The sequence below is a fragment of the Chrysemys picta genome, chromosome 18, assembly GCF_011386835.1.
Source record: "Chrysemys picta bellii isolate R12L10 chromosome 18, ASM1138683v2, whole genome shotgun sequence".
Taxonomy (NCBI): Eukaryota; Metazoa; Chordata; order Testudines; family Emydidae; genus Chrysemys; species Chrysemys picta.
This window is the reverse complement of record NC_088808.1, coordinates 699,140-713,623: the sequence shown is the minus strand read 5'-3', so window position 1 is coordinate 713,623 and position 14,484 is coordinate 699,140. Positions and strand designations below refer to the sequence as shown.

Genomic DNA, 14,484 nt, shown 5'->3' with positions numbered 1-14,484 from the left:
AAAACTACAATACCCATCTGCTGAAGTGAAAAAACAGATTTACAGAGCCAGACGAGTACCCAGAAGACACCTACTACAAGACAGGCCCAACAAAGAAAATAACAGAACACCACTAGCTGTTACCTTCAGCCCCCAACTAAAACCTCTCCAGCGCATCATCAAAGATCTACAATCTATCCTAAAAGATGATCCCTCACTCTCCCAGATCTTGGGAGACAGGCATGTCCTCACTTACAGGTCAGATTATGACCAGGAGGCTGCCAGGCAACTCTCCAACACCACATTCTACAGGCCACTATCCTCCGATTCCACTGAGGAGTACCAAAAGCAACTACACCAACTGCTCAAGAAACTCCCTGCTATAGCACAGTCACACCCCTAGAGCCCCAATCAGGCGTATTCTATCTGCTACCCAAAATCCATAAACCTGGAAATCCTGGACGCCCTATCATCTCAGGCATTGCCACTCTTACAGCAGTCTTATCTGGCTATGTGGACTCTCTCCTCAGACCCTACACTACCAGAACTCCTAGCTATCTTTGAGACACCACCGACTTCCTGAGATACAACCACATTTGCTCCAATCCCACAGACAGAGACAAACACCTACAAGATCTTTATCAAGCATTCTTAAAACTACAATACTCACATGGGGAAGTGAGGAAACAGAGTGACAGAGCGAGACGGGTACCCAGAAGTCACCTACTACAGGACAGGCCCAACAAGGAATATAACAGAATATCACTGGCCATCACTTACAGCCTCCAGCTAAAACTTCTCCAGCGCATCATCCACGATCTACAACCTATCCTGGAAAACGATCCCTCATTCTCACAGACCTTGGGAGACAGGCCAGTCCTCGCTTACAGACAGCCCCCCAACTTGAAGCAAATACTCACCAGCAACCACACACCACAGAACAAAAACACTAAACCAGGAACCTATCCTTGCAACAAAGCCCGATGCCAACTCTGTCCACATATCTATTCAAGTGACACCATAATAGGACCCAATCACATCAGCCATGCCATCAGGGGCTTGTTCACTTGCACATCTACCAATGTGATATATGCCATCATGTGCCAGCAATGCCCCTCTGCCATGTACATTGGCCAAACTGGACAGTCTCTACGCAAAAGAATAAATGGATACAAATCTGACATCAGGAATCATAACATTCAAAAACCAGTAGGAGAACACTTCAACCTCTCTGGCCATTCAGTAACAGATTTAAAGGTGGCAATTTTGCAACAGAAAAGCTTCGAAAACAGACTCCAACTAGAAACTGCTGAACCTGAATTAATATGCAAACTAGGTACAGTCAACTTAGGGTTAAATAGAGACTGGGAATGGCTAAGCCATTGTACACATTGAATCTATTTCCCCATGTTAAGTATCCTGACAGCTTCTTGTCAAACTGTCTTAAATGGTTTCAGAGTAGCAGCCGTGTTAGTCTGTATCCGCAAAAAGAAGAACAGGAGTACTTGTGGCACCTTAGAGACTAACAAATTTATTAGAGCATAAGCTTTCGTGGACTACAGCCCACTTCTTCGGATGCATATATGCTCTAATAAATTTGTTAGTCTCTAAGGTGCCACACGTACTCCTGTTCTTCTTTTTGTCTTAAATGGGCTATCTTGATTATCACTACAAAAGTTTTTTTTCTCCTGCTGACAATAGTTCATCTTAATTAATTAGCCTCTTAGAGTTGGTTGGGCAACTCCCACCTTTTCATGTTTTCTGTATGTATATATATCTCCTCATTATATGTTCCATTCTGTGCATCCGATGAAGTGGGCCCACGAAAGCTTATGCTCAAATACATTTGTTAGTCTCTAAGGTGCCACAAGTCCTCCTGTTCTTTTTGCGGATACAGACTAACACGGCTGCTATTCTGAAACATGCCAATTTAGTGCCTGTTTGGAAATTTGAATTGAAATTGAAACATTAGTACACACTTTAAAAGCATATACAGTGTATGATAAAATATGTGTATCTGAAAGTATAATAGATTTGAAAAGTATGAACATAGACTAGGTTCCTTATACGGCTGGTTTTTTTATGACAGTGTCAGTGCATTCATTTCGGTGACGTTGGCCAACGTAATAATTTCAAATGATGATTTGTAAGCAAAGTCTAAATGAGCTCTCCCTGACAGCTAATGATGAGCTGGGGGGAAAAGGCTTCAGGACCAGATTGTATTTACATTCACACCTAATCTACCTAGGTATCCAGCAAACAGAGCTGTGTTGCCCAAATGATAGATTTTGGCTGGGGTTGGGTTACAAATCACTTGAATGAGGGGTGGGAATGAAATGTTGTTTTTATTGTATGAGTAAAGGGCAGTAGAACTGTACTTAGCCTGTGCTGATTGACCTGTCCCTCTCCACTGTTTAAAGATAGAGCTGATTAGGCTCCACAGATAGTATTTTCTTCTGTTAAGTGACCACTGCAGCTGAAATCACTGGTCTACAATTTTTGAGAAGTCGTCTGCTTCAGAGATAAAATGTGCTATTTATTATGTAGTTTGATGTGCTGAATTCAAATATGACAATTAAAACAATTGACTGGCTACTGTTTCTAAGATATTTAAGTTTTTACATTTTATGTCTATGTATATTGTGTAGATGGTAGAGTTTTAATCATAAATTGTAAACCTAGGTCTTTTCATGTGTTTATGGTTGCTTTACATGATAATATTTCACCTGTCCTGTTTATGTAACACTTTAAAAATCAGCAAAAGGGTTATATAAATAAAATTTATTATGAAACAAAAGGCAAAAAACTATTATGTACATAGTTTAGTCCTATTGGGTGTCTACTTCTTGGCTTGTCTCTTGTATTCATTAAATGGAGCATCTCTTGTAACTGTCCAGCAATAGTCTGCAAGCATTGATGGGCTCCATTTGCCCTGATAGCGTTTCTCCATTGTTGCAATGTCTTGGTGAAAACGCTCACCATGCTCATCGCTTACTGCTCTGCAGTTCGGTGGAAAAAAATCTAGATGAGAGTGCAAAAAATGTATCTTTAGTGACATGTTGCAACCAAGGCTTTTGTATGCCTTGAGGAGGTTTTCCACCAACAACCTGTAGTTGTCTGCCTTGTTGTTTCTGAGAAAATTTATTGCCACTAACTGAAAGGCTTTCCATGCTGTCTTTTCCTTGCCACACAGTGCATGGTCAAATGCATCATCTCGAAGAAGTTCACGAATCTGAGGACCAACAAAGACACCTTCCTTTATCTTAGCTTCACTTAACCTTGGAAATTTTTCACGGAGGTACTTGAAAGCTGCTTGTGTTTTGTCAATGGCCTTGACAAAGTTCTTCATCAGACCCAGCTTGATGTGTAAGGGTGGTAACAAAATCTTCCTTGATTCAACAAGTGGAAGATGCTGAACACTTTTCCTCCCAGGCTCCAATGACTGTCGGAGTGGCCAATCTTTCTTGATGTAGTGGGAATCTCTTGCAGGACTATCCCATTCGCAGAGAAAACAGCAGTACTTTGTGTATCCAGTCTGCAGACCAAGCAAGAGAGCAACAACCTTCAAATCGCCACAACGCTGGCACTGATGTTGGTCATAGTTTATGCACCTCAAAAATTGTTTCATGTTGTCCTAGGTTTCCTTCATATGGACTGCATGACCAACTGGAATTGATGGCAAAACATTGCCATTATGCAGTAAAACAGCTTTAAGACTCGTCTTCAATGAATCAATGAACAGTCTCCACTCATCTGGATCGTGAACGATGTTGAGGGCTGCCATCACACCATCGATGTTGTTGCAGGCTACAAGATCACCGTTCATGAAGAAGAATGGGACAAGATCCTTGTGACGGTCACGGAACATGGAAACCCTAACATCACCTGCCAGGAGATTCCACTGCTGTAGTCTGGAGCCCAACAGCTCTGCCTTACTCTTGGGTAGTTCCAAATCCCTGACGAGGTCATTCAGTTCACCTGGTGTTATGAGGTGTGGTTCAGAGGAGGAGGATGGGAGAAAATGTGGTCCTGTGACATTGATGATTCAGGACCAGAAGTTTCATCCTCTTCCTCTTGCTCGTCTGACTCAAGTGAGAATGATTCTGGTGCATCAGGAACTAGCAGTCCTTCTCTGTGGGGGTACTGGACGTATAGCTGATGGAATGTTTGGATAATGCACGGTCCACTTTTTCTTCTTTGACACACCTTTCCCAACTGGAGGCACCATGCAGAAGTAACAATTGCTGGTATGATCTGTTGGCTCTCTCCAAATCATTGGCACTGCAAAAGGCATAGATTTCCTTTTCCTGTTCAACCACTGGCGAAGATTTGTTGCACAAGTGTTGCAGCATATGTGTGGGGCCCACCTCTTGTCCTGATCTCCAATTTTGCAGCCAAAATAAAGGTGATAGGCTTTCTTAATCATAGTGGTTATACTGCGCTTTTGTGATGCAAAAGTCACTTCACCACAAACAGCAGAAGTTATCTGCACTGTTCACACAAGTACGAGGCATCTCTGCTCACTTTGGCTAAACAGAAATGTGTCCCTTTGCAAAATCAAACACTGACAAATAAGAGAGCATGACACTGTATGATTTCTAGAGCTGATATAGGGCAATTTGTTCAGCAGAGTGATGTAAGCTTCGTTATGATTGCATCATCCATGACTTCTAGGAATAACATGATGCAATTCATATCATGTATGACGCAATACCAGCTTCAGATTGCATCATTCATTGTTTTGCCTAAAAAGCAAGTACTGTCCAAACCCAGTCATAGATTTATTCATAGATCCAGTCAAAGATGTATTTTAGTCATTTCTGGTTTAAATTGAGATCCCTTCCCAAGTCAAGGGTTGTATATACTGACCCAATAGCATATCTTGAAAACTAGAGCCAATCAACAGTTTTAACGTTCTCAGTGACCCAGAATTAGTAAAGTTTGACTACATTTATTTCAGAAGCATTTTGGCTGGGGAGCAGTGTAATCAGGTCTAAGTGCTTAGTCCTGCTATGGGGACAGTGTTCCTGTGGGTACAGTGTTTTTGTGTAAAAGACAGCCCAGACTGCAATAGCAGCGAGGTTCCCCCTCTGATCGCTCAGCTGAAATCACTGAGAGCTGGTGGAACCTCAAGAGACCAACTAGCAGAGGTCAGAGTGGCAGGTGGCAGCAGAAGGTGACTGCGCAGGGCCATTGGCAACAGAGTGGTGGAGTGAACGGTGGCACAACGAACAGCCGTGGCCAGAGCGAACAGTGAGCAGCTGGAGGAACGAGCAAGGTGCCTTTTTGCCCCCCACCTGGGAGGTGTACTCACGTGAAAGCACCTCTGAACTCTGAGTCTCCACTGACCAAGGACAACCCCGGTGAGTGGGGTGCAGTGGAGGGAAAAGTGAGGGGCACGTTAAAAAAACATTTGTTTGTTGGACTATATTTTAGTGACTTTGCTCCAGAATGTTAGCTTTGTGACTGGGAATGAAACTTATATAAATTTGTTTCCTAGTAAGCCAAGATTTTTAAAATGCATTATTTGCCAAGGTTGTTATCTCACATTGTTGCTATCTTGAGAGGTCATTATGTTGGGGAGTGTCTGTACTAAACATTTTTATTATTATAATTAATTTTTACATAAGAAATGGTCATACTGGGTCAGACCAATGGTCCAAATAGCCCAGTATCCTGTCTTCCAACAATGGTCAAGGCCAGATGCTTCAGAGGGAATGAACAGAACAGGTAATCATCAAGTGATCCATCCCCTGTTGCCCATTCCCAGCTTCTGGCAAACACGCTAGGTACACTCAGAGCAAGGTGTTGCATCCCTTCCCATCCTGGCTAATAGCCACTGATGGACCTATTCTCCAGGAATTTATCTAGTTCTTTTTTTAATCCTGTTATAGTTTTGGTCTTCACAGCATCCCCTGGCAAAGAGTTCCACAGGTTAACTTTATGTTGTGTGAAGAAGTACTTCCTTTTTTTTTTTTAAACCTGCTGCCTATTAATTTCATTTGGTGACTGCTAGTTCTTGTGTTATGTGAAGGATTAAATAACATTTCCTTATTCACTCTTCACACCAGTCAAGATTTTATAGACCTCTATCATATCCCCCCCTTAGTCATCTCTTTTCTAAGCCGAAAATTCCCAGTCATTTTAATTTTTCCTCCTGTTTCATACCCCTAATCATTTTAGTTGCTCATCTCTGTACCTTTTCCATTTCCAATATACCTTTTTTGGGATGGGGTGACCAGATCTGCACACAGTATTCAAGGTGTATATGTACCATGGATTTATATAGAGGCAATATGATATATTCTGTCTTATTATCTATCCCTTTCTTTAAAAAGCAAAGGTTTCAGAGTAGCAGCTGTGTTAGTCTGTATCCGCAAAAAGAACAGGAGTACTTGTGGCACCTTAGAGACTAACACATTTATTTGAGCATAAGCTTTCGTGGGCTACATCCGATGAAGTGGGCTGTAGCCCACGAAAGTTTATGCTCAAATAAATGTGTTAGTCTCTAAGGTGCCACGGGTACTCCTGTTCTTTTTAAAAAAGCAAACAGAATGTTGGGAATCATTGACTGCCGCTGCACATTGAGTGGATGTTTTCAGAGAACTATCCACAATGATGCCAAGATCTCTTTCTTGAGTGTTAACAGCTAATTCAGACTCCTTCATTTTGTATGTATAGTTGAAATTGTTTTCCAATGTGCATTACTTTGCATTTATCAACATTGAATTTCATCTGCCATTTTTGTTGCCCAGGTACCCAGTTTTGTGAGATTCCTTTGTAACTCTTCGCAGTCTGCCTGGGACTTAACTATCTTGAATAGTTTTGTATCATCAGCAAATTTTGCCACCTCACTGTTTACCCGTTTTTCCAGATCATTTATGAGTATGTTGAACAGTAATGGTCCCAGTACTGACCCCTCAGGGATACCATTATGTATCTCTCTCCATTCTGAAAACTAATTCCTACTCTTTGTTTCCCATCTTTTAACCAGTTACTGATCCATGAGAGGACTCCCCTCTTATCCCATGATGGCTTACTTTTCAAAAGTCAATTTAAATTAAATACATTTTTTTAAATTTATATTTTTTTAGAAATCTAGACCTGTTATGTGTTTTGGTGTAACTTGCATTATCCTTATGTTAAATTTGCATTATCCTAACAAAACATTTACTTTATTCATATCTCTTTTATATATCTCATCGGTCCTGACACACACACCCCTGTAAATTCGGACACTCCCCCCTAATTTCAATTCCTGGGGAAAGCACTGCCGTGGGTCCCCCACACTACCCTTGTTCCCCCTGGGTTCCTCTGCACTACCATCATCCCCCTGGCCACAGCCCTCATGTACCAGCCCTGCCCCCTGGAAGGTGGACAGTTGAATCTGAGGAAGACCTTCCTGCAGTCAGTGCTGGATGTGTTTCCCCAGGTGAAGGGATTGTTGCATTTAGAAAATGGGGACAGTGCTGCCCTGTCTGGCCTTGCCTACTGTCTCACATGACTGTCTCATCAGCAAACTAGGGAAATACTACCTAGATAAACCTACCATAACGTGGGTGCACAACTGGCTGCAAAATCTGTACTCAGAGAGTAGTTATAAAGGGAAGGGTAACAGCCCTCCTGTGTACAGTACTATAAAATCCCTCCTGGCTAGAGACTCCAAAATCCTTTTACCTGTAAAGGGTTAAGAAGCTCAGGTAACCTGGCTGACATCTGACCCAAAGGACCAATAAGGAGACAAGATACTTTCAAATCTTGGTGGGGGGAAGGCTTTTGTTTGTGCTCTTTGTTTTGGGGGTTGTTCGCTCTTGGGACTGAGAGGGACCAGACATCAATCTAGGATCTCCAAATCTTTCTGAACAAGTCTCTCATATTTCCAACTTGTAAGTAAACAGCTAGGCAAGGCGTGTTAGTTTTTATCTTTATTTTCTCAACTTGTAAATGTACCTTTTTGCTAGAGTGTTTATCTCTGTTTGCTGTAACTTTGAACCTAAGGCTAGAGGGGATTCCTCTGGGCTCTTTAAGTTTGATTACCCTGTAAAGTTAGTTTCCATCCTGATTTTACAGAGATGATTTTTACCTTTTTCTTTAATTAAAAGCCTTCTTTTTAAGAACCTGCTTGATTTTTCCTTGTTTTTAGATCCAAGGGGGTTGGATCTTGATCCACCAGGAAATTGGTGAAGAGTCTCTCAAGGCTACCCAGGGAAGGGAATTAGCACATTTGGGAGTGGTGGCAGCGGACCAGATCTAAGCTGGTAGTTAAGCTTAGAAGTTTTCATGCAGGCCTCCACATTTGTACCCTAAAGTTCAGAGTGGGGAAGCAGCCTTGACAGTCTCACATGACTGTCTCATCAGCAAACTAGGGAAATACTACCTAGACAAACCTACCATAATGTGGGTGCACAACTGGCTACAAAAACTGTACTCAGAGAGTAGTTATCAATGGCTCACAATTGAGCTGGAAGGGCGTATCGAATGGGATCCTGCCGGGATCTGTCCTAGGTCTGATTCTATTCAATATCTTCATAAGCGATTTGGATAATGGCATAGAGAGTGCACTTACATAGTTTGTGGATAGTACTGTGACAGTGTGATGATGTACCCCATAATGCTTTATAAAAATATGCTTATGAATGTAAATATGACATAACTGGGATATGTTTTATGCTATATATGCCATGTAACATATCTTTGCAAAGGTTATGTTCTATTGAATGTATTCATCCTATTTCGTATGCATGTATCATTTTTATATCTGAAGTTATGAGCATAAGCTGTATGCTTTGTATTGCTGTAGGAAGCACCTAAGGCAGATTTGGTCAACATAGTGTGAAGGGGTTATTCAAGTAATTGGGAGTACTTGGCTAACAATGGACCTTGATAGATGCCAATCCACATCTGAGCTTTCCTGGGAATGTCCTGTAGAGAACTAAGTCATACATGGACATGTGACTTGCCCGTGTGACTCCAAAACTCCATCTCGTAGCTAGATTCTGCATAGGAGAGGAGAAGGGGTTTCCACCCACAAGAGAAAGTCTATTTAAGCACCTGGAAACTCCTCCATTTTGTCTTCAGCTGGCTCAAGAGATAGCCTCTCCACCCCAAAGAGATGCCTGAAAGAAACTGGAACAAAGGACAGTAACTACAGGGGTGTGAGTGATTGCTGGACCCAGACTAGAAGGAGGCTAGTCTGTCAAAGAAGTTTATTGGAACATCTCTGAGGGTGAGATTTAACTGCGTGTTTTATTTTATTTTGTTTGGTAATTTACTTTGTTCTGTCTGTTATTACTTAGAACCACTTAAATCTTACTTGGAAGTAGAAGTGGGTGGCAACCTAGGCAGCAGTGACCATGAGATGGATGTGTTCAGGAGCCTGACAAAAGGAAGAAAGGAGAGTAGCAAAATATGCAAAATACCTGGACTTCAGAAAAGCAGACTTTGACTCCCTTAGGGAACTGATGGGCAGGATCCCCTGGGAAGCTAATATGAGGGGGAAAGGAATCCAGGAGAGCTGGCTGTATTTTAAAGAAGCCTTATTGAGGACGCAGGAACAAACCATCCCGAAGTGCAGAAAGAATAGCAAATATGGCAGGCGATCACCTTGGCTTAACAGTGAAATCTTCGGAGAGCTTAAACTCAAACAGGAAGCTTACAAGAAGTGGAAATTTGGACAGATGACTAGGAAGGAGTATAAAAATATTGCTAGAGCATGCAGGGGTGTAATCAGGAAGGCCAAGGCACAATTGGAGTTGCAGCTAGCAAGGGATGTGAAGGGTAGCAAGAAGAGTTTCTACAGGAATGTTAGCAACAAGAAGAAGGTCAGGGAAAGTGTGGGACCCTTACTGAATGAGGGAGGCAACATAGTGACAGACGATGTGGAAAAAGCTGAAGTACTCAATGCTTTTTTTGCCTCAGTCTTCACAGACAAGGTCAGCTCCCAGACTGCTGCACTGGGCAACACAGTATGGAGAGGAGGTGAGCAGCCCTCAGTGGTGAAAGAACAGGTTAAGGACTATTTAGAAAAGATGGATGTGCACAAGTCCTTGGGTCCAGATCTAATGCATCCAAGGGTGCTGAGGGATTTGGCTGATATGATTGCAGAGCCATTGGCCATTAACTCTGAAAACTCGTGGTGATCAGGGGAGATCCCAGATGATTGGAAAAAGGCAAAAATAATGCCCATATTTTAAAAAGGGAAGAAAGAGAACCCCGGGGAACTACAGCCTCACTTCAGTCCCTGGCAAAATCATGGAGCAGGTACTCAAGGAATCCATTTTGAAGCACTTGGAGGAAAGGAGGGTGATCAGGAACAGTCAACTTGGATTCACCAAGGGCAAGTCATGCCTGACCAACCTGATTGCCTTCTATGATGAGATAACTGGCTCGGTGAATATGATATATCTTGACTTTAGCAAAGCTTTTGATAAGGTCTCCCACAGTGTTCTTGCCAGCAAGTTAAAAAAGTATGGATTGGATGAATGGACCATAAGGTGGATAGAAAGCTGGCTAAATTGTCGGGCTCAAAGGGTAGTGATCAACGGCTAGATGTCTAGTTGGCAGCCAGTATCGAGCGGAGTGCCCCAGGGGTCGGTCCTGGGGCCAGTTTTGTTCAACATCTTTATTAATGATCTGGATGACGGGATTAATTGACCCTCAGCAATTTCACAATGACATTAAGCTGTGGGGAGAGGTAGAGACACTGGAGGGTAGGGATAGGGCCCAGAGTGACCTAGACAAATGAGAGGATTAGGCCAAAAGAAATCTGATGAGGTTCAACAAGGAGAAGTGCAGAGTCCTACAGTTAGGAAGGAAAAATCCCATGTACCGTTAGAGGCTGGGGGACTGACTGGCTAAGCAGCAGTTCTGCAGAAAAGGACCTGGGGACAGTGCCGGGTTTACAATGGTGCCATGGAGCTGGGCCCATGCTCTTAAGGGGCCCGAGCCTTCTCCGTTTGCACTGCGCTCGGGGACACCGGAACAAATCATGTAGAGTTGTGGAATCTCTGTCATTGAAGCTTTTAAATAACAGGTTAGACAAACACCTGTCAGGGATGGTCTAGATCAGTGTTTCTCAATGACCAGTCCCTGAGATCTCCCTGACACAGTTTAGGAAGGCAGCAAGCCAGTCCCTGGTATCAAAAAGGTTGAGAAACACTGGTTTAGATAATGCAGAGCTAATCTACATTAGAATTGCTACTGTGGCGCAGCTGTACTGATGTAGCTGCATTGCTGTAGCGCTGCTAGTGCACCTCCCTGAGTGGCAGTAGCTATGGCAGTGGGAGAGCTTCTCCCCCCAGCATAGCGCTGTCCACATCGATGCTTAGGTTGGGGTAACTTACAGCTTTTGCGGGGGGCGGGGGTGTTTCACATCCCTGAGTGACTTAAGTTATAGTGAAGTAAGCACTAGTGTGTACAAGCCCTTAGTCCTGCCTCAGTGCAGGAGACTGGACTAGACCAGCCCTACATTTCTATGATTCTATCCCTGATGTCTAGGCTTTGTGGAGTTGTTCTCATACCTCTTTTCTCAGGAGGAAGGCCTGCTGGGGTGATCTGGTGGGAAGGTAGTGCTAGAGCAGGGGTTCTCAAACTGGGAGTCGTGACCCCTCAGGAGGTCGCAAGGTTATTATATGGGAGGGTCGTGAGCTTTCAGCCTCCACCCCAAACCCCGCTTCGCCTCTAGCATTTATAATGGTGTTAAATATTTTTTTAAAAGGTGTTTTTAATTTATAAGGGGGGGGGGTCGCACTCAGAGGCTTGCTGTGTGAAAGGGGTCACCAGTACAAAAGTTTGAGAACCGCTGTGCTATAGTGATTGACTTAGAAAAGTCAGGTCAGCCCCATCCTTGTACACTGTGACTGGGGTGGGAGGGGCATGTTTCAAGAAAGGAGGGGGACAGGGCCGGCTTCATGAACTGTGGGGCCCGATTCGAATACCTGGCAGTGGTCCGGGTCTTCGGCGGCGGCGGGGGGTATGCTCCGGGTCTTCCGCGGCTCTGAAGGACCCCCGCCGCTGAAATGCCGCCGAAGACCCGGAGCGGACCCCCTGCTGCCAAAGTGCTGCCGAAGACCCGGAGTGGACTGCCACCGGGGCCCTCTTAGGCGTGGGGCCCGATTCTGGGGAATCGGGGGAATCAGCCTAAAGCCAGCCCTGGAGGGGGAAAATGTGTGGAGGAAAGTGCTTACCTTGCACTAAGCTTAGATGAGGAATCACACAATTGCCATTTTAACTGAGGCAGGAAAGGCACTCAGTAGGGTTGAGTGGCACTGTCGTATTATAAAATTTGGATTTGGAATACCTTTCCTCTAGCATATAAGTCTCTTTCATCATTCACCATTAGGCTCCAATTGTTGTTGGTCTGAACTTGGAGGCTCAGGGGCTATGGGTTGTTTGTTTACATGTTTTCTTTCTAATTGCACAAAACTGAACACGCTAACCCCACCTCCTCCCCGAGGCTCTGCCCCTTCTCCACCCCTTCCCTGAGGCCCCGCCCCCTGCTCACTACATTCCCCCACCCTCCGTGGCTTGCTTTCCCCCATCCTCACTCACTTTCACTGGGCTGGGGTAGGAGGTTGGGGTGTGGGAGGGGGTGAGGGCTCTAACTGGGGGTGCAGGCTCTGGGGTGTGGCCAGAAATGAGGGGTTCAGGGTGCAGGAGGTGGCTCCAGGCTGGGGCAGGAAGTTGGGGTATGGGAATGGGTACAGGGTCTGGGACAGGGATGAGGGGTTTGGGGTGCAGGAGGGGGATCCAGGTTGGGGGGTGGGGCCTAGGGATTCAGAGTGCGGGAGGAGGCTGTGGGCTGAGGCAGGGGGTGCTGGCTCTGGGGTTGGGCCAGGGTTGAGGGGTTAGGGGTCCAGGAGGGGGCTCTAGGTTTGGGGGGGCTCAGGGCTGGGGCAGGGGGTTGGGGCTCGGGGTTGGGGCGCTACAGCCTTAGCTAATAGCCACATGGCTTTTAGCTCATGTACTAGAAGCTCATACACCAAACTTCCAAAGGTCCCGCCTGGTGACAACCTGTCAGTGTTATACTCTCTCTGCCTTTTTTGCCCTCAGGAGCAGTGTTCCCTCTAATTTTTCCCAATCATGTGCAGAATGCATTTTGTTATGTGCACCACTATGGAGGTGATATGTGACAAAATTTATGTGGTGGGGGTGGAGCCGAGGGGTTCGGAGTGTGGGAGGGGGCTCAGGGCTCAGGCAGAGGGTTCGGGGCAGGGGGTGAGGGTTCAGGGGTTATGGCGGGGAGAGAGGATGGTGCAGGAGGATGCTCCGGGGCTATGGTGGGGAGAGAGGACTCCCCCCAGCTCTCTCTCCCTGCAGCAGCACCTGGATTGGCGGGAGAAGCACCTTTCCCCGCTGCGGCAGCTGTGCTACTAGTTTTGTTCAACCAAGCAATTCCCTCAACCCCTGACAGGCCATGCTCACCACAGCTGGCATAGTGACTGGTGCTGTGCCCAAACAATCCCAATCAGAAGTGAGAATGTAGTGTTTAAAACTTTAGGGGAGCAACGGGAGTGAATTCAGCATCTTAAGATTGCTTCCCATAGTGAATATGCTGACAATGGTACCTCTGTGTGTTTTATCTGCAGCTGCTTCCATTGCAGCCTTGAGTCTCCCCCTCCATACCTGTGGAACACCAGAGCAGAGAAGGTAGAGAAAGAAGAGGACTGGGGTTGACACATTCAGTGAGATACTGCAAGCCATGAGTGAAGGGCCTGCAGACTGAACATTGTGGAGAGCCTGGAGAAGAAAAGAGTGGAGACGAGAAAGACCCAGGATCCCAGCAGGAAAAGGAGAGGGAGATGCAACAGGACATAACTGCACTTCTCAGGCAGCAAACACAGATACTGCAGACTCTGCTTGACCTGCAGGTTCAACACTCCCAGGGTCTCCTCCCTCTGCAGCCCATGGAGAGCACAATATTGGGACATCCCTCTATCCCTTCCCAACATTCCACATGGCATCATATCGCACTACTCCTGCCACTACACCCCAGGGACATTAAAGCCTATCACAGCTTAACATACACTGACCTGTGAAAGCAACGAATGGTGTAGGAGTAGCTGAAATGGACATGAATGTTCCTTCTCCTTCATAAGGTCTGTAAATTGTAGTAAGTTTTAAATATATATATTTTTTCATTTTACAATTTCTTTTTTTTTTGCACTGAATTCTGTTTCAGAATAAATATCTATTTAAAACTGAACTCCTCTCCATTCATTTGCAATCTCTGCAATCAAATGCTTAGTAGGTCTGAAAGCAACCAATTACTTATTACTGCACAGTGTCACTAGGGTGACCAGGTGTCCTGATTTTATAGAAACAGTCCCGATATATAGGACTTTGTCTTATATAGGCGCCTATTACCCCCCATCCCCTGTCCCGATTTTTCACACTTGCTATCTGGTCACCCTAAGTGTCACACAACTCATAGGACTATTCACAATCAAAATTAATAGGTGCATTGATAATGTTATATTCCTATTTGTACAGCAATCACCACATGAT

General features: G+C 44.7%; 1 long non-coding RNA gene across 1 annotated transcript; it reads left to right on the top strand.

Annotated features, from left to right (window-relative positions):
- The first annotated feature begins 6,485 nt into the window (after window positions 1–6,485).
- Window positions 6,486–14,179, top strand: LOC135976503 (uncharacterized). Its single transcript, XR_010593672.1, has 3 exons — window positions 6,486–7,865; window positions 8,780–9,205; window positions 13,566–14,179. It is a non-coding gene; the product is annotated as an uncharacterized LOC135976503 (long non-coding RNA).
- Window positions 14,180–14,484: the final 305 nt, after the last annotated feature.